This window comes from Hyperolius riggenbachi, chromosome 1, assembly GCF_040937935.1.
Source record: "Hyperolius riggenbachi isolate aHypRig1 chromosome 1, aHypRig1.pri, whole genome shotgun sequence".
Lineage (NCBI taxonomy): Eukaryota > Metazoa > Chordata > Amphibia > Anura > Hyperoliidae > Hyperolius > Hyperolius riggenbachi.
In genome coordinates, this window is record NC_090646.1 from 465,030,709 (window position 1) to 465,054,534 (window position 23,826).

At 44.7% G+C, this 23,826-nt stretch overlaps 1 protein-coding gene across 4 annotated transcripts in view; it reads left to right on the forward strand.

Annotated features, from left to right (window-relative positions):
- The window catches only part of SDSL (serine dehydratase like), an 80,725-nt gene that overhangs the window by 26,747 nt on the left and 30,152 nt on the right, over positions 1-23,826 (forward strand). For 2 of the 4 annotated variants that reach the window (XM_068239695.1, XM_068239703.1), the window contains one exon: positions 20,690-20,838. The exons of 1 other annotated variant lie outside the window; for it this stretch is intronic. The gene's annotated coding sequence lies outside the window, so the exon portion shown is untranslated. Of the gene's footprint in view, positions 1-12,730; positions 12,760-20,689; positions 20,839-23,826 lie in introns of those variants that run through there. One more of the 4 variants, XM_068239711.1, reaches the window with a different exon arrangement.

Below are 23,826 nucleotides of genomic sequence, written 5' to 3' on the forward strand. Positions count from 1 at the left end.
CGGCGGTTCCAGGAAGCGGAGGATGGCGGCGTGGGAGCGATCCAGGCTTATGGGGCTGGAAGAAGCCCCAGGTATGTATAAAAGCCTTTTTCTATTTTTAACCAGCGTTCCTCTCTGGTTCCCTTTAAGGACCAGAGCCTTTTTTTCCATTCAGACCACTGCAGCTTTCACGGTTTATTGCTCGGTCATACAACCTACCATCTAAATGAATTTTACCTTTTCTTGTCACTAATACAGCTTTCTTTTGGTGCTATTTGATTGTTGCTGCGATTTTTAGTTTTTATTATATTCATCAAAAAAGACATGAATTTTGTCAAAAAAATGATTTTTTTTTAACTTTCTGTGATAAAATTTGTCAAATAAAGTAAAATTTCTGTATACATTTTTGTCCAAATTTATTGTGCTACATGTCTTTAATTAACCACTTGAGGACCGTGGGCTTTACCCCCCTTAAGGACCAGACCCTTTTTTTTCCATTCAGACCACTGCAGCTTTCACGGTTTATTGCTCGCTCATACAACCTACCACCTAAAAGAATTTTGGCTCCTTTTCTTGTCACTAATAAAGCTTTCTTTTGGTGCTATTTGATTGTTGCTGCGATTTTTACTTTTTATTATATTCATCAAAAAAGACACGAATTTTGTCAAAAAAATGATTTTTTTTAACTTTCTGTGCTGACATTTTTCAAATAAAGTAAAATTTCTGTATACATGCAGCACGAAAAATGTGGACAAACATGTTTTTGATTAAAAAAAACCCATTCCGCCTATATTTATTGGTTTGGGTAAAAGTTATAGCGTTTACAAACTATGGTGCAAAAAGTGAATTTTCCCATTTTAAAGCATCTCTGACTTTTCTGACCCCCTGTCATGTTTCATGAGGGGCTAAAATTCCAGGATAGTATAAATACCCCCCAAATGACCCCATTTTGGAAAGAAGACATTCCAAAGTATTCACTGAGAGGCATAGTGAGTTCATAGAAGATATTATTTTTTTGTCACAAGTTAGCGGAAAATGACAGTTTGTGACAAGAAAGAAAAAAAAAAAAGTTTCCATTTCTGCTCACTTGTGACAAAAAAAAATGAAATCTGCCACGGACTCACCATGCCCCTCTCTGAATACCTTGAAGTGTCTACTTTCCAAAATGGGGTCATTTGTGGGGTGTGTTTACTGTCCTGGCATTTTGGGGGGTGCTAATTTGTAAGCACCCCTGTAAAGCCTAAAAGTGCTCATTGGACTTTGGGCCCCTTAGCGCAGTTAGGCTGCAAAAAAGTGCCACACATGTGGTATTGCCGTACTCAGGAGAAGTAGTATAATGTGTTTTGGGGTGTATTTTTACACATACCCATGCTGGGTGGGAGAAATAACTCTGTAAATGGACAATTGTTTGATTTTTTTACACACAATTGTCCATTTACAGAGATATTTCTCCCACTCAGCATGGGTATGTGTAAAAATACACCCTTAAAACACATTATCCTACTTCTCCTGAGTACGGCGATACCACATGTGTTGCACTTTTTTGCACCCTAACTGCGTTAAGGGGCCCAAAGTCCAATGAGTACCTTTAGGATTTCACAGGTAATTTTTTTTCAAGACTACTCCTCACGTTTTTGGGCCCCTAAAATGCCAGGGAAGTATAGGAACCCCACTAATGACCCCATTTTAGAAAGAAGACACCCCAAGGTATTCCGTTAGGAGTATGGCGATTTTATAGAGGATTTTATTTTTTGTCGCAAGTTAGCGGAAATTGATTTTAATTGTTTTTTTTCACAAAGTGTAATTTTCCGCTAATTTGTGACAAAAAATAAATATTTTAGGGGCCCTAAACCATGAGGAGTACTCTTGAAACAAAAATGACCTGTGAAATCCTAAAGGTACTCATTGGACTTTGGGCCCCTTAGCGTACTTAGGGTGTAAAAAAGTGCGACACATGTAGTACCGCCGTACTAAGGAGAAGTAGTATAATGTGTTTTGGGGTGTATTTTTACACATACCCATGCTGGGTGGGAGAAATATCTCTGTAAATGACAATTGTTTGATTTTTTTTACACACAATTGTCCATTTACAGAGAGATTTCTCCCACCCAGCATGGGTATGTGTAAAAATACACCCTAAAACACATTATACTACTTTTCCTGAGTACGGCGGCACCACATGTGTGACACTTTTTTGCAGCCTAGGTGCGCTAAAGGGCCCAACGTCCTATTCACAGGTCATTTTGAGGCATTTGTTTTCTAGACTACTCCTCGCGGTTTAGGTCCCCTAAAATGCCAGGGCAGTATAGGAACTCCACAAGTGACCCCATTTTAGAAAGAAGACACCCCAAGGTATTCCGTTAGGCGTATGGCGAGTTCATAGAAGATTTTATTTTTTGTCACAAGTTAGTGAAAAATGACACTTTGTGAAAAAAAAACAATAAAAATCAATTTCCGCTAACTTTTGACAAAAAATAAAATCTTCTATGAACTTGTCATACACCTAACAGAATACCTTGGGGTGTCTTTTTTTCTAAAATGGGGTCACTTGTGGGGTTCCTATACCGCCCTGGCATTTTACGGGCCCAAAACCGTGAGTAGTCTGGAAACCAAATGTCTCAAAATGACTGTTCAGGGGTATAAGCATCTGCAAATTTTGATGACAGGTGGTCTATGAGGGGGCGAATTTTGTGGAACCGGTCATAAGCAGGGTGGCCTTTTAGATGACAGGTTGTATTGGGCCTGATCTGATGGATAGGAGTGCTAGGGGGGTGACAGGAGGTGATTGATGGGTGTCTCAGGGGGTGGTTAGAGGAGAAAATAGATGCAATCAATGCAGTGGGGAGGTGATCGGAAGGGGGTCTGAGGGGGATCTGAGGGTTTGGCCGAGTGATCAGGAGCCCACACGGGGCAAATTAGGGCCTGATCTGATGGGTAGGTGTGCTAGGGGGTGACAGGAGGTGATTGATGGGTGTCTCAAGGTGTGATTAGAGGGGGGAATAGATGCAAGCAATGCACTGGCGAGGTGATCAGGGCTAGGGTCTGAGGGCGTTCTGAGGGTGTGGGAGGTTGATTGAGTGCCCTAGGGGCAGATAGGGGTCTAATCTGATAGGTAGCAGTGACAGGGGGTGATTGATGGGTAATTAGTGGGTGTTTAGGGTAGAGAACAGATGTAAACACTGCACTTGGGAGGTGATCTGACGTCGGATCTGCGGCGATCTATTGGTGTGAGTGGGTGATCAGATTGCCCGCAAGGGGCAGATTAGGGACTGATTGATAGGTGGCATTGACAGGGGGTGATTGATGGGTGGCAGTGACAGGGGGTGATTGATGGGTGATTGACAGGTGATTGACAGGTGATCAGTGGGTTATTACAGGGAAGAACAGATGTAAATATTGCACTGGCGAATTGATAAGGGGGGGTCTGAGGGCAATCTGAGCGTGTAGGCGGGTGATTGGGTGCCCGCAAGGGGCAGATTAGGGTCTGATCTGATGGGTAACAGTGACAGTTGGTGATAGGGGGTGATTTATGGGTAATTAGTGGGTGTTTAGGGTAGAGAACAGATGTAAACACTGCACTTGGGAGGTGATCTGACGTCGGATCTGCGGGCGATCTATTGGTTTGGGTGGGTGATCACATTGCCCGCAAGGGGCAGGTTAGGGGCTGATTGATGGGTGGCAGTGACAGGGGGTGATTGATGGGTGGCAGTGACAGGGGGTGATTGATGGGTGATTGACAGGTGATTGACAGGTGATCAGTGGGTTATTACAGGGAAGAACAGATGTAAATATTGCACTGGCGAATTGATAAGGGGGGGCCTGAGGGCAATCTGAGCGTGTAGGCGGGTGATTGGGTGCCCGCAAGGGGCAGATTAGGGTCTGATCTAATGGGTAACAGTGACAGGTGGTGATAGGGGGTGATTGATGGGTAATTAGTGGGTGTTTAGGGTAGAGAACAGATGTAAACACTGCACTTGGAAGGTGATCTGACGTCGGATCTGCGGGCGATCTATTGGTGTTGATGGGTGATCAGATTGCCCGCAAGGGGCAGGTTAGGGGCTGATTGATGGGTGGCAGTGACAGGGGGTGATTGATGGGTAATTGACAGGTGATCAGGGGGGATAGATGCATACAGTACACAGGGGGGGGGGGGGGGGTCTGGGGAGAATCTGAGGGGCGGGGGGGGGGGGGTGATCAGGAGGGAGCAGGGGGCAGTTTAGGGAATAAAAAAAAATAGCGTTGACAGATAGTGACAGGGAGTGATTGATGGATGATTAGGGGGGTGATTGGGTGCAAACAGTGTTCTGAGGGGTGGGCAGGGGGGGTCTGAGGGGTGCTGTGGGCGATCAGGGGGTAGGGGGGGAAATCAGTGTGCTTGGGTGCAGACTAGGGTGGCTGCAGCCTGCCCTGGTGGTCCCTCGGACACTGGGACCACCAGGGCAGGAGGCAGCCTGTATAATATACTTTGTATACATTACAAAGTGTATTATACACTTTGTATGCGGCGATCCGGGTGCTAGTAACCCGCCGGCGCTTCTGAACGGCCAGCGGGTTACAGCGCGAGGGGGGCGGAGCCAGTCCCCGGCGGAGGATCGCGTCACGGATGACGCGATCACTCCGCCCATGCCCCTACAAGGACCGCCGCCTCTGGGCATGAGCTGGTCCTTGCGGGATCCACTTTCCGGCCGCCCCTGTGCAGTGGGCGGTCGGTAAGTGGTTTAAAAAAAAAAACATTCAGTGTATATTTATTGGTTTGTTATAGCGTTTACAAACTAGGGTGCAAAAAGTGAATTTTCCCATTTTGAAGCATCTCCGACTTTTCTGAGCACCTGTCATGTTTCATGAGGTGCTAAAATTCCAGGATTGTATAAATACCCCCCAAATGACCCCATTTTGGAAAGAAAACATCCCAAAATATTCACTAAGGGGCATGGTGAGTTCATAGAAGATTTTATTTTTTTTCACAAGTTAGCGGAAAATGACACTTTGAGACAAAAAAGAAAAAAAAAAAAGTTTCCATTTCTGCTAACTTGTGACAAAAAAAATGAAATCTGCCACGGACTCACCATGCCTCTCTCTGAATACTTTGAAGTGTCTACTTTCCAAAATGGGGTCATTTGTGGGGTGTGTTTACTATCCTGGCATTAAATTGTAAGCACCCCTGTAAAGCCTAAAGGTGCTCATTGGACTTTGGGCCCCTTAGCGCAGTTAGGCTGCAAAAAAGTGCCACACATGTGGTATTGCTGTACTCAGGAGAAGTAGTATAATGTGTTTTGTGGTGTATTTTTACACATACCCATGCTGGGTAGGTGAAATATCTCTGTAAATGACAATGTTTTTTTTTTTTTTACACACAATTGTTCATTTACAGAGAGATTTCTCCCACCCAGCATGGGTATGTGTAAAAATACACCCCAAAACACATTATACTACTTTTCCTGAGTACGGCGGCACCACATGTGTGACACTTTTTTGCAGCCTAACTGCACTAAGGGGCCCAAAGTCCAATGAGTACCTTTAGGATTTCACAGGTCGTTTTGAGACATTTTGTTTCAAGACTACGCCTCACGGTTTAGGGCCCCTAAAATGCCAGGGTAGTGTAGGAACCCCACAAGTGACCCCATTTTAGAAAGAAGACACCCCAAGGTATTCTGTTAGTAGTATGGTGAGTTCATAGAAGTTTTTATTTTTTTGTCACAAGTTAGTGGAAAATGACACTTTGTGAAAAAAAAAATCAATTTCCGCTAACTTGTCACAAAAAAATAAAATCTTCTATGAACTCACCATACTACTAACGGAATACCTTGGGGTGTCTTCTTTTTAAAATGGGGTCACTTGTGGGGTTCCTATACTGCCCTGGCATTTTAGGGGCCCTAAACCGTGAGGAGTCGTCTTGAAACAAAATTTCTCAAAATGACCTGTGAAATCCTAAAAGTACTCATTGGACTTTGGGCCACTTAGAGCAGTTAGGGTGCAAAAACGTGCCACACATGTGGTACCACCGTACTCAGGAGAAGTAGTATAATGTGTTTTGTGGTGTATTTTTACATATACCCATGCTGGGTGGGAGAAATATCTCTGCAAATGACAATTTTTTGATTTTTTTTACACACAATTGTCTATTTACAGAGATATTTCTCCCACCCAGCATGGGCATGTGTAAAAAAACACCACAAAACACATTATACTACTTCTCCTGAGTACGGCGATACCACATGTGTGGCACTTTTTTGCACCCTAACTGCGCTAAGGGGCCCAACGTCCTATGAGTACCTTTAGGATTTCACAGGTCATTTTGAGAAATTTGGTTTCAAGACAACTCCTCACAGTTTAGGGCCCCTAAATGCCAGGGCAGTGTAGGAACCCCACAAGTGACCCCATTTTAGAAAGAAGACACCCCAAGGTATTCCGTTAGTAGTATGGTGAATTCATAGAAGATTTTATTTTTTGTTACAAGTCCCCTCTAACCACCCCCTGAGACACCCATCAATCACCTCCTGTCACCCCCCTAGCACTCCTATCCATCAGATCAGGCCCAATACAACCTGTCATCTAAAAGGCCACCCTGCTTATGACCGGTTCCACAAAATTCGCCCCCTCATAGACCACCTTTCATCAAAATTTGCAGATGCTTATACCCCTGAACAGTCATTTTGAGACATTTGGTTTCCAGACTACTCACGGTTTTGGGCCCGTAAAATGCCAGGGCGGTAAAGGAACCCCACAAGTGACCCCATTTTAGAAAAAAGACACCCCAAGGTATTCTGTTAGGTGTATGACAAGTTCATAGAAGATTTTATTTTTTGTCAAAAGTTAGCGGAAATTGATTTTTATTGTTTTTTTTTCACAAAGTGTCATTTTTCACTAACTTGTGACAAAAAATAAAATCTTCTATGAACTCGCCATACGCCTAACGGAATACCTTGGGGTGTCTTCTTTCTAAAATGGGGTCACTTGTGGAGTTCCTATACTGCCCTGGCATTTTAGGGGCCCTAAACCGTCAGGAGTAGTCTAGAAACCAAATGCCTCAAAATGACCTGTGAATAGGACGTTGGGCCCCTTAGCGCACCTAGGCTGCAAAAAAGTGTCACACGTGTGTTATCGCTGTACTCAGGAGAAGTAGTATAATGTGTTTTGGTGTGTATTTTTACACATACCCATGCTAGGTGGGAGAAATATCTCTGTAAATTGACAATTGTGTGTAAAAAAATCAAAAAATTGTCATTTACAGAGATATTTCTCCCACCCAGCATGGGTATGTGTAAAAATACACCCCAAAACACATTATACTACTTCTCCTGAGTATGGTGATACCACATGTGTGACACTTTTTTGCAGCCTAGGTGCGCTAAGGGGCCCAATGTCCTATTCACGGGTTATTTTAAAGCATTTGGTTTCTAGACTACTCCTGACGGTTTAGGGCCCCTAAAATGCCAGGGCAGTATAGGAACCCCACAAGTGACCCCATTTTAGAAAGAAGACACCCCAAGGTATTCCGTTAGGTGTATGGTGAGTTCATAGATGATTTTTTTTGTCACAAGTTTGTGGAAAATGACACTTTGTGAAAAAAACAATAAAAATCAATTTCCGCTAACTTTCGACAAAAAATAAAATCTTCTATGAACTCGTCATACACCTAATGGAATACCTTGGAGTGTCTTTTTTTCTAAAATGGGGTCACTTGTGGGGTTCCTATACTGCCCTGGCATTTTAGGGGCCCAAAACCGGGAGGAGTAGTCTGGAAACCAAATGCCTCAAAATGACTGTTCAGGGGTATAAGCATCTGCAAATTTTGATGACAGGTGGTCTATGAGGGGGCGAATTTTGTGGAACCGGTCATAAGCAGGGTGGCCTCTTAGATGACAGGTTGTATTGGGCCTGATCTGATGGATAGGAGTGCTAGTGGGGTGACAGGAGGTGATTGATGGGTGTCTCAGGGGGTGATTAGAGGGGAAAATAGATGCAATCAATGCACTGGGGAGGTGATCGGAAGGGGGTCTGAGGGGGATCTGAGGGTTTGGCCGAGTGATCAGGGTCCCACACGGGGAAAATTAGGGCCTGATCTGATGGGTAGGTGTGCTAGGGGGTGACAGGAGGTGATTGATGGGTGCCTCAAGGTGTGATTAGAGGGGGGAATAGATCAGGGCTGGGGTCTGAGGGCGTTCTGAGGGTGTGGGCGGGTGATTAGGTGCCCTAGGGGCAGATAGGGGTCTGATCTGATTGGTAGCGGTGACAGGGGGTGATTGATGGGTGATCAGTGGGTGGTTAGATGGCAGAACAGATGTAAACAATGCACTTTGGAGGTGATCTGAGGGTGGGTCTGTGGGCACTCTGACGGTGTGGGTGGGTGATCAGATGCCCGTAAGAGGCAGGTTAGGCTCTAAACTGATTGGTGGCAGTGACAGGGGGTGATTGACGGGTGATTGACAGGTGATTGACTGGTGATTACAGGGGAGGATAGATGTATACAGTACACAGGGGGGGAGTTCGGGGGGGGGGGGGGTCTAAAGGTGTTTTGAGGGTGTGGGCGGGTGATTGGGTGCCCTAGGGGCAGATAGGGATCTGATCTGATTGGTAGCGGTGACAGGGGGTGATAGGTGATCAGTGGGTGATTAGATGGCAGAACAGATGTAAACAATGCACTTTGGAGGTGATCTGAGGGTGGGTCTGCGGGCGATCTGATGGTGTGGGTGGGTGATCAGATGCCCGTAAGAGGCAGGTTAGGCTCTGATCTGATTGGTGGCAGTGACAGGGGGTGATTGACGGGTGATTGACAGGTGATTACAGGGAAGGATAGATGTATACAGTATACAGGGGGGGGGGGGGTCTGGGGGTTTCTGGGGAGGATCTGAGGGTGTGGGGGGGGGTGATCAGTAGCCCCCAGGGGGCAGTGTTAGTGACAGGGGGTGATTGACGGGTGATTGACAGGTGATTAGTGGGGAGAATAGATGTAAACAGTACACAGGGGGGAGGGGGTCTGGGGAGGATCTGAGGGTGTGTGGGGGGGTGATCAGGAGCCCCAAGGGGGCAGTGTTAGTGACAGGTGGTGATTGATGGGTGATTGACAGGTGATTGATGGGTGATTGACAGGTGATTAGTGGAGAGAATAGATGTAAACAGTACACGGGGGGGGGGGGGGGGGTCTGGGGAGGATCTGAGGGTGTGGGGGGGGGGGTGATCAGGAGACCTAATAAAAAATATAGCGCTGACAGATACTGACAGGGAGTGATTGATGGGTGATTAGGGGGGTGATTGGGTGCAAACAGGGGTCTGGGGGGTGGGCACTGGGCAGGGGGGGTCTGAAGTGGGCTGTGGGCGATCAGAGGGCGGGGGGGGGGGGGGGCAGATCAGTGTGTTTGGGTGCGACTTAGGGTGGCTGCAGCCTGCCCTGGTGGTTCCTCGGTCACTGGGACCACTAGAGCAGGAGGCAGCCTGTATAATAAACTTTGTATACATTACAAAGTGTATTATACACTTTGTATGCGGGGATCGAGTATTTACATCCCGCCGGCGGGATGACGTCGCAGGTGGGCGGAGCCTGTTGCCAGGGGCAGCGTGCATCACCAGTGACGCGATCACTGCCCCGCAGAGCCGAAAGGAGCCGCCGCCAAATGGCGTATTGCGGTCCTTTCGGCGTCCACTTTGCCACCGCCCATCGGCTGTGGGCGGTCGGCAAGTGGTTAAAGAACATGCAAACTACTTAACTGGGGCTTTCTCCAGGCCCTGGAAGGCTATGTGACCTGGCGAGGTAGGCGGCTACTGCGCATGTGTGAGCGCGTGGCCATGCCGCTCGGGTTGCACACCCGTCTCCGGGAGCATTCTACGCAGACAAAGAAGAACTACGCCTGTGCAAAACGCTTCCGGCGCCCTTGCGCTCACACATGCGCAGTAGTCGCTGATTTCGCGAGGTCGTCTGCTGCTACAGAGGGAGCCCCGAGAGACCGGCTTGAAGCAGAGCTGTGGTGAGGGACACATAGCCTTCCAGGGCTGGAGGAAGTCCCAGGTAAGTACATGGTGGGCTATTTATATGTGTACACCTTAATAAAATGGGAATGGCTGGTGATATTAATTTCCTGTTTGTGGCACATTAGTTTATGTGAGGGGGGAAGCTTTTCAAGATGGGTGGTGTTAGGAGTGATCTAGTTACCTCTGCAGCGGGAAGCGGTGCGGCCGCCGCTCCCGCGTCTGACGTCACCGCGGATCTCGCCGCGTCCTCACAGACATCTCCTTCCGGCAGAACAGGTCTCTCCAGGTTGCATCAGAGCAGAGTAGCGCACGCGCGCACCAGGAGACAGGACCTTTATGCGCTGAGGAGGCGGGTCAGCTGACCTGCCGGTCAGCTGACAGCAGTGTTCTGACTCTTGCTGCTGATTGGCCGGGTTTCGCTGGGCGGGTAGTTTGGAATTGCCTGTCTGTATTTAAACCCTGTATTGTCAGTGGCTCGTTGTCTGCTGTTGCTGAAACTTCGCAGTAAAAGCTCTCAGACCTTAGTCATATCTGTGTGTGTTTGATCCGGCAGGACCCCGGGGATTCACACTTAGCTTAGGAGAATATTATTATTATTGTGTATTGATTTATTGTGTATGACCTCTTGCCTGAACCTCTGATTACTCTCTGCCTCTCAATTCTGTACCTTTGCCAATCTGATCTGTTGCCGACCTCTGCCCGACCTCTTACTCTGATTAAGCCTTCTGATTCTGTACCTTTGCTAGTCTGATCTGCTGCCGACCTCGGCCTGTATACTCACTACGATTTTGCCAACGTTTCTGTACCGCTGCCTGACCGACCTGTTACCGACTCTGCCTGTACGACCACTCTTTATTTAGTGATAGTCCCTGCCACCAAGGGCTATCCCTTAGGAGTACTCCTGTATAATACTGTGCACCCAAAACACGTGTGATCACACATTAAATAAAATGCTGACTTTTGTTCTGTTAGAGCTGGTTCTGATTATCAGATATCTCACTGATCATTACAGGTGGTGACCATGGCGACCATTTTGAAGTTGGCCATTTTGAATCCAACTTTTGTTTTTTTTAATAGGAAGAGGGTCATGTGACACATCAAACATATTGGGAATTTCACAATAAAAACAATGGTGGGCTTGGTTTTAACGTAACTTTGTTCTTTCATGAGTTATTTACAAGTTTCTCTTTGTTTACAGCCATTGACATGTCGCCGAGGTTAATACGTGAGGAGCAGATAGAAATTGTGTTGATGTCTGGTGAATGCAGTAACCGGGTCATTGCAGCAGATTTCAATGCAAGACACCCTACAAGACCACCCATCTCCCATGCTACAGTTAGCAAACTGCTTGCTAAGTTTTGTGAAACTGATTCAGTGTTGGATTTGCCAAAATGTGGACGCATGGAATCTGTCACTAATGAAGAAACATCAGTGGCTGTCCTAGCTTCATTCAGCAAGAACCCACAGTGTAGCGCTCACTGCATGTCACTGGAGAGTGGCATTAGTCGAACATGGTTTTGTTTGTTAACTTCACCATTCACATAAAAGTTTGCCTCATCACTGAACAAAATCTTCTGCATAAACTGAGGGTCCTGTTCCAATTTTTGTTTTGCCCATTCTGCAAATTCAGTGCGCTGATCTGGGTCATCCTCGTTGAGATGCTGCAGTAGCTGGAGTTTGTAAGGGTGCCATCTGTGAGTAGCTAATATCCGCTGAAGGGATGTTCGACTAATGCCACTCTCCAGGGACATGCAGCGAGTGCTACACTGTGGGCTCTTGCTAAATGAAGCTAGGGCAGCCACTGATGTTCCTTTATTAGTGACAGATTTCATGCGTCCACATTTTGGCAAATCCAACACTGAACCAGTTTCACGAAACTTAGCAAGCAGTTTGCTAACTGTAGCATGGGAGATGGGTGGTCTCGTAGGGTGTCTTGCATTGAAATCTGCTCAACACAATTTCGATCTGCTCCTCATGCGTTAACCTTGGTGACATGTCAATGGCTGTAAACAAAGAGAAACTTGTAAATAACTCATGAAAGAATAAAGCTATGTAAAAACCAAGCACACCACTGTTTTTCTTGTGAAATTCCCAATAAATTTGATGTGTCACCTGACCCTCTTACTACTGAAAAAACAAGTTGGATTCAAAATGGCCGACTTCAAAATGGCCACCATGGGCACCACCCATCCTGAAAAGTTTCTACCCTCATATACTAATGTGCCACAAAAAGGAAGTTAATAGCACCAACCATTCCCATTTTTATTAAGGTGTATCGATATAAATGGCCCACCCTGTAGATCTCATGTTTTCTAAGTCCCCTGATATTTCCTTTAAGGCTTTAAGAACTTCATTTAATGAGAAAAAGAATTCTGCAGAACAGCACTGTGTGCACTTTCTATTGGCACCACAAGCAAAGTAAGTAAATTGGTAAAGAAAATCCTATTATTAATTCATGACAGAATATATACATTTATCTGATGCTAGTGAACTGGGCAGACTGAAAATCTAGGGTTCATAAAAGTTTACTGCATATACTGTTTTGGACAAACTCATGCCCTCCCCTATCCCTGCAATAAACAGTTTGCACTCACTGCTACATTCACTGTTTCATTGCTCATTAATCTTTCAGTGATTATATAACATATATGCTCCTAGTAACACGCTTTCACGCTGCACTGAATATGAAACACGCCTATAAACGTTTATGTATTCATGAACACTATAGGCTACGTCCCAGTCCACCCACTCATGCTCTGAAGTGACTAGGTTACACCCTCTCTGTCCATGACAAACAGAGCAAGCATACACAAGGTAATCCATGCTTAAAACCTGCTTAATATTCTGTAACCGCCATCTATTTGCCTGTGCTCTGTCTTTGGATGTACTTCTATTTATATCTTGGTTAAACATTTACCTTTTTGTGCACAAGATTAGTTAATAATTTGAATTTATTTTATAACTGAAAAAATAAGTATGGACTCTGTACATATGGTCTGAATGACAGTCATTTTCTGTTACAGTGTATTTTCTACTTGCTTTCCGCTTTCCTTATCTCCGGAAGATTAAACCAGTACTTTTTAATAAAACATTCTTGAAGTTGAAAAAACAAGTCAATAATAAGGGCAGCTTTTTAATTGTAGGTGATGATTTAAATTTCTACTCGGACCCATTGCTGGACACCTGTGGTTAATCTAGTGACGCAAATGCTATAAATAGAGAGTTCACGGAAGTTAATGTGGTCATCCAGCATTTTACAATGTCCAGATCAAATTATCCATTACTCCATTACAATACTTATTATTTTCAGCTCTAAGATCAACTTCAGAAACTTCTAGCCATACCTGTATGTACACCTCCAAAACTAAGCTACAACAATCACCTGATTGATTTAATGCAGACTGCAGCAATAATTGTACTTCCGAGAGTAATTGTTTGCTATACTTTTTACTACAGCCACACACACATATGCCAAAGACTGTTAGTGTTAAAGTGAGCACTGTTATGTCACTACTGGAGCATTTACTCTCAGTGGAACGATGCAGCAAGTGCCATTTCTAATGGTGGCCATACATGGTACAATAAAAACGGTAGATTATCCTGTTTTTTTGATCTAAGTGATAGAATCGATTGAAAGTTGAAAACTTTTTTTTCCGATCAAGAAATTCGAACGATTATCCAGTTTTTTCGAGAAAAATTAGATCGGACATGCTGGAAAAATCTTTATATTCGATCTAACAGAATAATCGAACTAAATGATCGAATCGGAAAAAATTTAAAATTGTACCATGTATGGCCACCATAAGTTGGACTTTTAATTCAACTACCTATCCAGAGAGATCAGCATATCTGAGAAAGGAGATTGGAAGAAATGTGAGTTTATCTTCCTCCTCCCATGCCTACATTGAATTCTACAATATTTCCTCCCAACATCTCAGAACCTAAGCAATTGACTCTAGCCCTAAAGAGCAGCAATGTTGATGTACCTTTAATCTGTGTCTCTACATTGGAAAATAAAAAAAATGTGTACAGACTTTCCCGGTGAGCCTTCAGGTCGAGCTTGAATTTCCTCCTGACCCACCTAGTCCTATTCCTCAGTCTTTAGCTTCTCTGCCTCTGTGTCTTTGTTACTAAAGGGGCCAGGAGCAATATCAGTCATAGCTGATGATCTATGCTTAGCCTAGCTAGGTCAACTTCCAGTCTGACAGAAGAGACAACTAACCAATAAATTCCAGGTCTGATTCTCAAGAGAAATAGTGTAGGGTGACCAGGAAGAAAAAAAGGGACAGAGAGAAAAAACTTCAACGCATGGGAGGACACCCATTCCTCCCAGCTAGGAAGAGAGCTACTTCTCACCATGAATGAGCTGGGCTTCTCTCAAGCCATTTACCTCCCTACACACAAGAGAGGCCACACCTTGGACGTCATATTTCATTCAGCACTGTCAATATCCAATGTGGAAATTAATCCTGTAGTTTGGTTTCGTCAGACCATCACACTATCCACTTCTCCCTTACAGAACCAGTTTTTGGTGTTCAACAAATTAAACCTTTAACCTTAGTATTGAGGTAAGACTGTTCCTTGCTAATACCTTCATTACAGTTTTTGTTCACTCATACTGGGGCGCCTCCTCCCAGGGCCAGTTGTAGACTGTTTGCCGCCTGAAGCAAAACATTGTGAAGACACCTTCACTCCCCCCCCCCCCCCCTCCCCAATGTGTGTGTGTGTGCAAGCTGGACCAGAGAGGAGATACACATGGGGCTGTGCATTGCAGGCACTGGTACTACGCTTACCTCCCTCTGCTTGCTCCAAGACAGCATCTCCTCCCTGCTGGCCCACTGCATGTGATCTCCTGGATGCCAGGTATGTGCTACACTGGCGTAGCATCACTCACACGCTCTCAGCAGATTAGTGAAGGGATCACCAGCCACAAGTGAAGTCCTGCTTCCTCTTTAACTACAGCAGTCCCTCATGTGACCCAGCAGCATGTAACAGGCCACATATGATATGGCCGATTTCTGTCCAGTCTGCATAAGAATTGTGCATGCCATGCAGTGAGATTGTGTTCTGTCACGGAAATGAATGCAATTGACACTACAGCTGACAGATAAAATGGACATGTCAGCACATGTCTGAATGTTTCCTATGTTTAACATACATAGTATCCATCAATGTCTGATCTTTTATCCGATGTGGTCCGTACCATGAAACAGACTGTTTTCACTACTTGTGTTAACTAGTCCTTATACATCCTACTAAAGGCAGAAATAATAGTTATTTTGTTGTCATTCTAGACTAGTTCAAACTAGTATTTTAGGATCACTGTAGCTTCCTTTTAATTATTTTCTGTATATTTATAAATTTAAAGCAAACCTGTAACAGTGCAAACAAAAGGAGTTAGATACTTACCTAAGTAGAGGAAAGCCTCTGGCTGGTCCACAGACTTCCCAATCAGTGGCATTGGGAGCCTGCTTGTCCTCCCCACATGCTGCGTGGTGGTGGAGAGAGGGGGGGTCACATTGACGGGCGCATGAAGAGCGACTAAGCTCGTGGGTAATTATGATACTTACATTGCAGAGATCAAGTGCCGCATGTACTTACTTCCCAGTCCTGTGTTCTAATGCATAGAAACAGTGCCCCTTAGGGAGCGTTGTTACTGTGAGATGGACCGCAAGGGACCAGGAAGTAAGTACATTCGGGGCTAGATCCCAGCAACATAAGTATCGCAATAACCCACCAGCTCAGTCGCTCTTCATGCACCTGACGCTGTGCTCCTCCCGCCTTGCTAACTATACCTGGCTACCTATACTGGGGGCACTTATACTTGGCTACCGATAGTGGGGGCACCTATGCCTGGCTACCTACACTGAGTGCACCTATACCTGGCTACCTATACTGGGGGCATCTATACTTGGCTACCTATACTGGGGCACCTATACTTGGCTACCTATACTGGGGACACCTATACTTGGTTACCTATACTGGGGGCACCTATGCCTGGCTACCTATACTGAGAGAACCTATACCTGGCTACCTATACTGTCGGCAACTATACCTGGATACCTATACTGTTGGCACCTATACTTGGCTAGCTATACTGGGGGCACCTATGCCTGGCTACCTTTACTGGGGGCATCTATACCTGGCTACTTATAGTGGGGACACTCATACCTGGCTACCTATACTGGGAACACCTATACCTATACTGGGCACACTCATACCTGGCTACCTCTACTGGAGACACCTATACTTGGCTACCTATAATGGGGCACTTATACAGCACCTGGCTAGCTATAGTGGAGGCATCTATACCTGGTTAGCTATACTGTAGGCTCCTATACCTGGCTACCATACTGGGTGGGGGGTGAGAGAGTAGGACACATCTAGCTACTATACTTAGAGATGAGCGTAATTACCTAATTACGATTTCGCGAAATTTCGCGTAATTAGTGTAATTACGATTATGGCCGTAAGTACATAATCGTAATGAAGAAGGATTTCGCGAAATTTCGTATCATGCCGTAATTTCGCATTAAACGCTACTGTAATTTCGCGTTAAACCGTAACGCTCCGTATAATATAAAAAAGCCGCCGACTTTAAGGGTTAATAGCAAAGCCCCCTTAAATGCTAAGAGCCTCAAATTTGGAGAATATATTAAGGAGATCAGGAGGAATAAGAGGAAAATTTTTTTTTCAAAAAGACCTTATAGTTTTTGAGAAAATCGATGTTAAAGTTTCAAAGGAAAAATGTAAACATTTAAAAACCCGCCGACTTTAACGGTTAATAGCAAAGCCTGCTTAAAGTTTAGGAACACCAAATTCCCCGGGTATATTAAGGGGATCAGTGGGAATAAGAGGAAAAACATTTTTTCAAAAAGACCTTATAGTTTTTGAGAAAATCGATTTTTAAGTTTCAAGGGCGAAAATGTCTTTTAAATGCGGAAAATGTCAGTTTTTTTTGCACAGGTAACAATAGTGTATTATTTTCATAGATTCCCCCAAGTGGGAAGAGTTTTACTTACTTCGTTCTGAGTGTGGGAAATATAAAAAAAAACGACGTGGGGTCCCCCCTCCCAGACCTCTTTAACCCCTTGTCCCCCATGCAGGCTGGGATAGCCAGAATGCGGAGCACCGGCCGCGTGGGGCTCCGCACCCTGACTATACCAGCCCGCATGGTCCATGGATTGGGGGGTCTCGGAAGGGGAGGGGCAGCCAAGCTTTCCCCTCCCCCTCCGAGCCCTTGTCCAATCCAAGGACAAGGGGCTCTTCTCCACCTCCGATGGGCGGTGGAGGTGGAGGCCGCGATTTCCTGGGGGGGAGGTTCATGGTGGAATCTGGGAGTCCCCTTTAAAAAGGGGTCCCCCAGATGCCCACCCCCCCTCCCAGGAGAAATGAGTATAGAGGTACTTGTACCCCTTACCCATTTCCTTTAAGAGTTAAAGTAAATAAACACACAGACACTTAGAAAAAGTATTTTAATTGAACAAAAAACATAACCACGAAAAAAGTCCTTTAATATTCTTAATTATCATTAATACTTACCTGTCCCTTTAAACAAATGATCCCTCGCAATATCCTCGGAAATGTTCTATCAGTTACAATGTAACAAAGTTATTACAATGTAACAACTTTGTTACATTGTAACTACGCCGCACCCGACGTCACTCGCCGCCGCCACTGCGTCTGTGCTGCAGGACCCGACAGAGCTCTGAGCTATAGCTCAGAGCTCTCTAAGCATCTTTGTATTTGGGCTCCAAGGAGCCCCATTGGTCCTTAGCAGACCAATGGGGTTCCTTTAAATCAGAAGGAACCCCATTGGTCTGCTAAGGACCAATGGGGCTCCTTGGAGCCCAAATACAAAGATGCTTAGAGAGCTCTGAGCTATAGCTCAGAGCTCTGTCGGGTCCTGCAGCACAGACGCGGTGGCGGCGGCGGCGGTGAGTGACGTCGGGTGCGGCGTAGTTACAATGTAACAAAGTTGTATACATTTTTACTTTGAAACTTTAACATCGATTTTTTTAAAAACTATAAGGTCTTTTTGAAAATTTTTTTTCCTCTTATTCCTCCTGATCTCCTTAATATATTCTCCAAATTTGAGGCTCTTAGCATTTAAGGGGGCTTTGCTATTAACCCTTAAAGTCGGCGGCTTTTTTATATTATACGGAGCGTTACGGTTTAACGCGAAATTACGGTAGCGTTTAATGCGAAATTACGGCATGAACGAAACGCGAAATTTCGCATAGAAAATTACGCTTACGGTATTTTCAATTACGATTTTAATGGCAATTTCGTTACGCTAATTTCGCATCGTAATCGCAAATTTCGCATGCGTAATTATAGTAATGCGAAATTACGAAAATTTCGGCTCAACTCAACTCTAACTATACTGGGAAGGGAGGGGGGAGCCCATCTGGCTACCATACTGGGGTGGGGGGGGCACATCTGTCTACTGGTGTGGGAGGCAACACATTATTTAATGTAGGAATGGAAGGGGGTAGGTGGGGCCCAGTCCCAGTCCAAATTGGTCATTGGGGCCCGAGGTCTGTAGCTACATCACTGTTCCCAATCCATCCTCCAATCCTACCGCTGCTGGCAAGGATCCTCTTCAAGATCCCGGGCATGCTTTCCTCCATGTGTAAGTGTAGTTGTACCGCGCCTGCCCAGTAAGGCCTCGCTCACATTGGGTGCATTGAAAAACATGTAAAAGCGCATGATAAGAAACGCATGTGCTTGTGCGTGCTTCAGTGCATGTTTCAGTGCATTGCAGTGCGCTTTTTTAAGCATGTTTTGCTTATTGTAGCAGTAGCAGTTGTCAATAAAGCTTTGTTTTCATATGTAAATGTATTTTTTTTTCAAATAGGGGTAAAAAAAACGTATGCGTTTCTATGCGCTTGTATGCACTAAAAAAGCGCACCCATTCACTTGCATTGATGTGCGCTTTACAGCTCAACACACAGAAATGCATGCAACACTATGTTTTTGTAACGCAGCTCAGCGCAGCGCATAGATGTGAACCTGTAACGATTGTGGAACTTTCTCCGTGATCAGTGCACAACGCGTGCGCTGACACGGCGGAAATCCTCCACAAGCGTGTAATTGCAGGCACCCAGCAAAAGGTGCTACGCACCTGTAGAGGGAAATTCCTGTCGGCAGATGGCGCTGGGGAGTGCAGAGAAACCAATCCTCTGTACCTCCACAAATGCCAGACAGGAATTGTATAAAGCGCAGAACGCAATCGCAAGAGAGGCGATTGCGAATGAGAACGAGCAAAGGGACAGGTTGTATGTGTGTGCGCCAATCCAGTCGCCGCCCCGCGACCGCGCACACACAACAGCAGATATGAAATAGGAACGCGATCGCGAGAGGTGCGATCGCCAGACGTGACACAAGGCAGATCAGAACAGAATACGAGGGTAGCAAAGGCACAGCAAATAATACAATGAGAAGATGCGGAAAATAGCAAACTCTAGCTAACCGCGAACACCGCACTCATTCGCAACAGTGCACGCGGTTATGCGTGGTCTCCACGTGATAAGCACAATAGAGACAAGCACGCCTAACTAACCATCGACAGACAAACATGAAACAGAGGACGGGAACGCTTGCTTAACGGTTACCTCACCGAGCCTCCAGCAAGCGGTCGTAGCAGACAAGACAGACACACGAAAACAGGGACAAGCGAGAGATAGGATCCACAGCACTAGCGAAAAGTGGCTAGCGCGATCCAGGTACAGAGTAGCAGAACAGAAGGATCCACAGCACTAGCGGAAAGTGGCTAGCGCGATCCCAGGAGACAGAACAGAAGGATCCACAGCGCTAGCGAAAAGTGGCTAGCGCGATCCCAGGAGACAGAACAGAAGAGATAGCTGGTAGCAACCGCTGCACCAGCTATACTCCAAGAACAGAGATCAGAACCATTTCCTGTCGACCACCGCTGGGACAGGACAACAGCAACAGAACAAACAAACAGATAAACAATCCTAACTGCACTATGGAATCTGCCTAGCACAGTTTCCAGGAATTACTCTAAGCTGATCTTCAAACCAAGAGCATGGCTGACACTCTCCAGAGTGTTTCACAGGAAGACTCCTTATGAACAGCCAAGCATTGTGGGACACACATAGTACTTATAGTACACGCCTCCAATGAATGTGGCCAGGCAATTTGCATGACAACGTATGCAAATTCCTCAGCAAGCACAAGCTGCAAAACTGACAGAAGCTCTTCTTTCCAGAGTCCTGCAGCATGCAAACTTACACAATGGTCAAAAAGCTGCCTGCCTGCACAGGCAGCTGAGCAAATCATCACAGAACCAGGTACATTTAATTACATGGGAAAATAAATACCTTGCAGAACGCACAGGGCAATGCGCTGTGAAAAGTGCACAGAAACGGCCCTGATGTGAATGAGGCCTAAGCAAAGCCACTTGTTCATAGCTTCGGCTTCCGGCTTTCCTCTACTTAGGTAAATATTTCACTTTCTTTGCAGCATTCCAGCCTTTACTAATAGAAAGACACAAAAGTCTCTGACACCTCCACTAATACTTGCTGAGCATGCTTTTGTGTGGGCACCTCCTACTGGTCGTGCTTTATGACTGTGTATTATTTGTATTGCCCTTGCTTGCAATGTGTAATTGTATAGATGCATTGTTTGTATCAAAAGATTTTTACTATTAAATATATCTTTTTGTAAATATATAATAACAATAATATCTTCACATGCATACTTTTTGGATACGTTTCAGGATCTTTGCCTGTTTTCCTGGAAAGATTGGGTTACAGTGATCTGAGTGGCCTGTCCCTCCGCCTCTGTTCAGGCACTCCCTGTAGGACCTTGATCTGCACAACAAACGTTCTGCTATTTAACACCTTCCTGAGTGAGTGCATCTATAAGGTACTGTATGCCTTTCATAACAGCTAATAGTAATAGGAAAGTAGAGCATTCCAAAGTCTACTAATGTAGTTTTCATACACTGACACTGGCATACAGGTGGATGGGAGGAAATGGGCAAATCTTTTAGTGGTGTAACCTGTAGCTTGTTGTTCATGCTGTGTGTGAAATATACGTATATGCTAGTTAATCTTTACAGAAGGTTTCACATTATTTATTTCAATCAGTTGAGCAACTACAAGTCTAAGCCTGCTGTGAAATGTGTAGTCCTTCCTCTGTATGTGTAGTACAGGTTATACTAATTGAGGTGGAAGGGTTGCAATCTTTAGAGAAAACTGTATAATGCTGGGAATACACACGCTCATTTTCGCGCCCAATCGATTTTTGCGCTCGATTCCGCGGTCGATTTGGTTATCTTTTGCTCGTTTTTCTTATCTTTTCCCATTATTCCCTATGCGAAATCACGCGCGGAATCGATCCGGCAGGAGAGCGGACATGTCGGAAATTATCCATCGAGCCATCTTAATGGCTCAAAAACGTACCGTGTATTCCCAGCATTACACAGTAGAGCAGGTACTATATAAAGGTTTACATTTTCAATCATAGTTTTATAGTTATGGAAAATGAACTTGTGTTATAAGTACATCATTACATTCTCTTTTACAAATTAGCATCAGACCTCCATGTTCTACTTTTAGAAATAAATGTTACATGCTATATGTTATCGTATAGCTAATTTTATACATAGTTGACTATGCAGCGAATCGCCAAGCAGATGTGCTGACACTTTCCATTCTAGGAGAAGGAATGTATGAGTAAAGTACAGTTATATAAAGGTGATTCTGTGTCACCACCCCTGGGAGAAGGACAAAGCTGTGCATGAAGAAATGTGTAGTACATACAATGCACAATCAATAGAAGTATTGTTTTTATTTTATTATGTACTTATATTGTTACAATATTTCATACACCAATTTCAATGTGGCTTATAACTCAGCAGCTTTACCCATATGTGGTTACAATAGAGTAGCAAGTTGTGTGCACTACTCATGGTTAAGCAGCACCTGCCTTATAATGACTACAGATCCATCAAATGTAAAGGCACAGGATGTGCATGTGAGACAGGCGCTGCTTGGTAATGAGCACATACCATGCTACTCATTGTAACAGTTTAGATTACCTATAAGTTGTGCGGTTTTGCATTACCATGTTCAGAGTATAGTGCTGGAATTCCTGTTGGTCAGGAGAGGAATTTTTTTCTTGGAGCTATTGAAGTGAAGCTTAAAGGACAACTGTTACGAGGGGGATATGGAGGCAGCCATATTTATGTCCTTTTAAGCAATACCAGTTGCCTGGCTGTCCTGCTGATCCTCTGTCTCTAATACTTTTAGCCATAGACCCTGAACAAGCATGCAGCAGATCAGGGGTTTCTGTCATTTGACAAGATTTGACAAGATTAGCTGCATGCTTATTTCTGGTGTTATTCAGACACTACTGTAGTCAAATACATCAGCAGGGTTGCCAGGTAACTGGTATTGTCTAAAAAGAAATAAATATGGCAGCCTCCATAGTCTTCTCACTTCATATGTCTTTTAATTTTCACTCAAAATTGCTAAAATCATAAATCAGTGCCACGCTTTCTGTAAATTAATATTGTTAAAAAAGTGTTTTTTTCCATATCAATTTACAGTCAGCTTTAGGCCTCTTGCACACTGCAAGCAATTCAGATTCAGATTCCGCTTTTTAATCTGTTTTTACTTCCGATTCAGATTCAGATTTGCAGTTTGCTCCTTGCACACTGCAAATCTGAATCTGAAACGGAGGTAAAAACTGATTAAAAAGCGGAATCTGAATCTGAATTGCTTGCAGTGTGCAAGAGGCCTTAAATTTCCAAGAAAAGAGAAGCTGAAATTGCCCTTCTTTGCAGGCCTACAATCTGTACTGTCATGTCACAGTCTTAGTCAATGCCAGCCACAAAGACCATTTGCATACAAATGAAATGCAACCAAATGTAACACCAGGTGTGTCAGCGTTTGGCATGTGGGGATGTTAGTCAGCAGCAGAGAACCGCGACATGTGTCTTAGCATGGGTGCAGCGCACTCAGATGTGGCTCTATGGGGAGGGCCGCCTCTTCACCTCCCATACTGTTAAGCTTGGAGGTGTAATCTCCACAGTCAGCATGCAACACATAAGCTGACGTGAAGGAGGTACACACACCAGCACAAGGAATCAGGATATCCCCAGTTTAGTGGAGGAGAGGACTGACTCCAATAGGAGATTGTGGTGCACAGAGCCGGTGCAGATCCGAACAGCCACAAACAACACTTTCGTAATAACGTCTCAGCGCAAAGTAGCGCTGAGAGCATAAACCAGGACTGAGGAGATCAGGACAGGTAGACAGAATGAACGCTTGCTTAACTAGCCACTACTTAGTGACAGCAAGCGTCCACAATAAAACAGACTGGAATGAGGTAGCCAAGCGTTTGCAGCAATGGCGTGCCTCACCAAGACAGAACAGGATAGTCAGGAAATAGCAGGATCAAGATAGATGAACGTAACACAGATAAATATACAATAAGTATGATTTCCTAGCGTATTACAATTACAGCTATCAATGAAACTATTTGTAACGTCTGACTAACATATGTATATATCGGCAATGAACCGATATATGACATAAGCAGGAACTCTGACTAAGACTGGAGTAATACAGGGGACAGGACTCAGAAGGATTCGCTATCTCTTCGCAGAGATGAACGCAATCCACAAACAGGACCAGGAACAGGATAACTAGCTCAGCGTGCTGGAACGCTGACTAACGGAACACAGGATATAAACAGTTCGTGTACGTATATATCAGCGACACTGATGTATCAACGTAACACGAATACAAGGAAAATAATAAACGTGCAAGTATGCGTATATATTGGCGATGAACCAATATATGACACAAGACAAGCAGAGTAACAACTTCTAGAACAAGAGCAGAA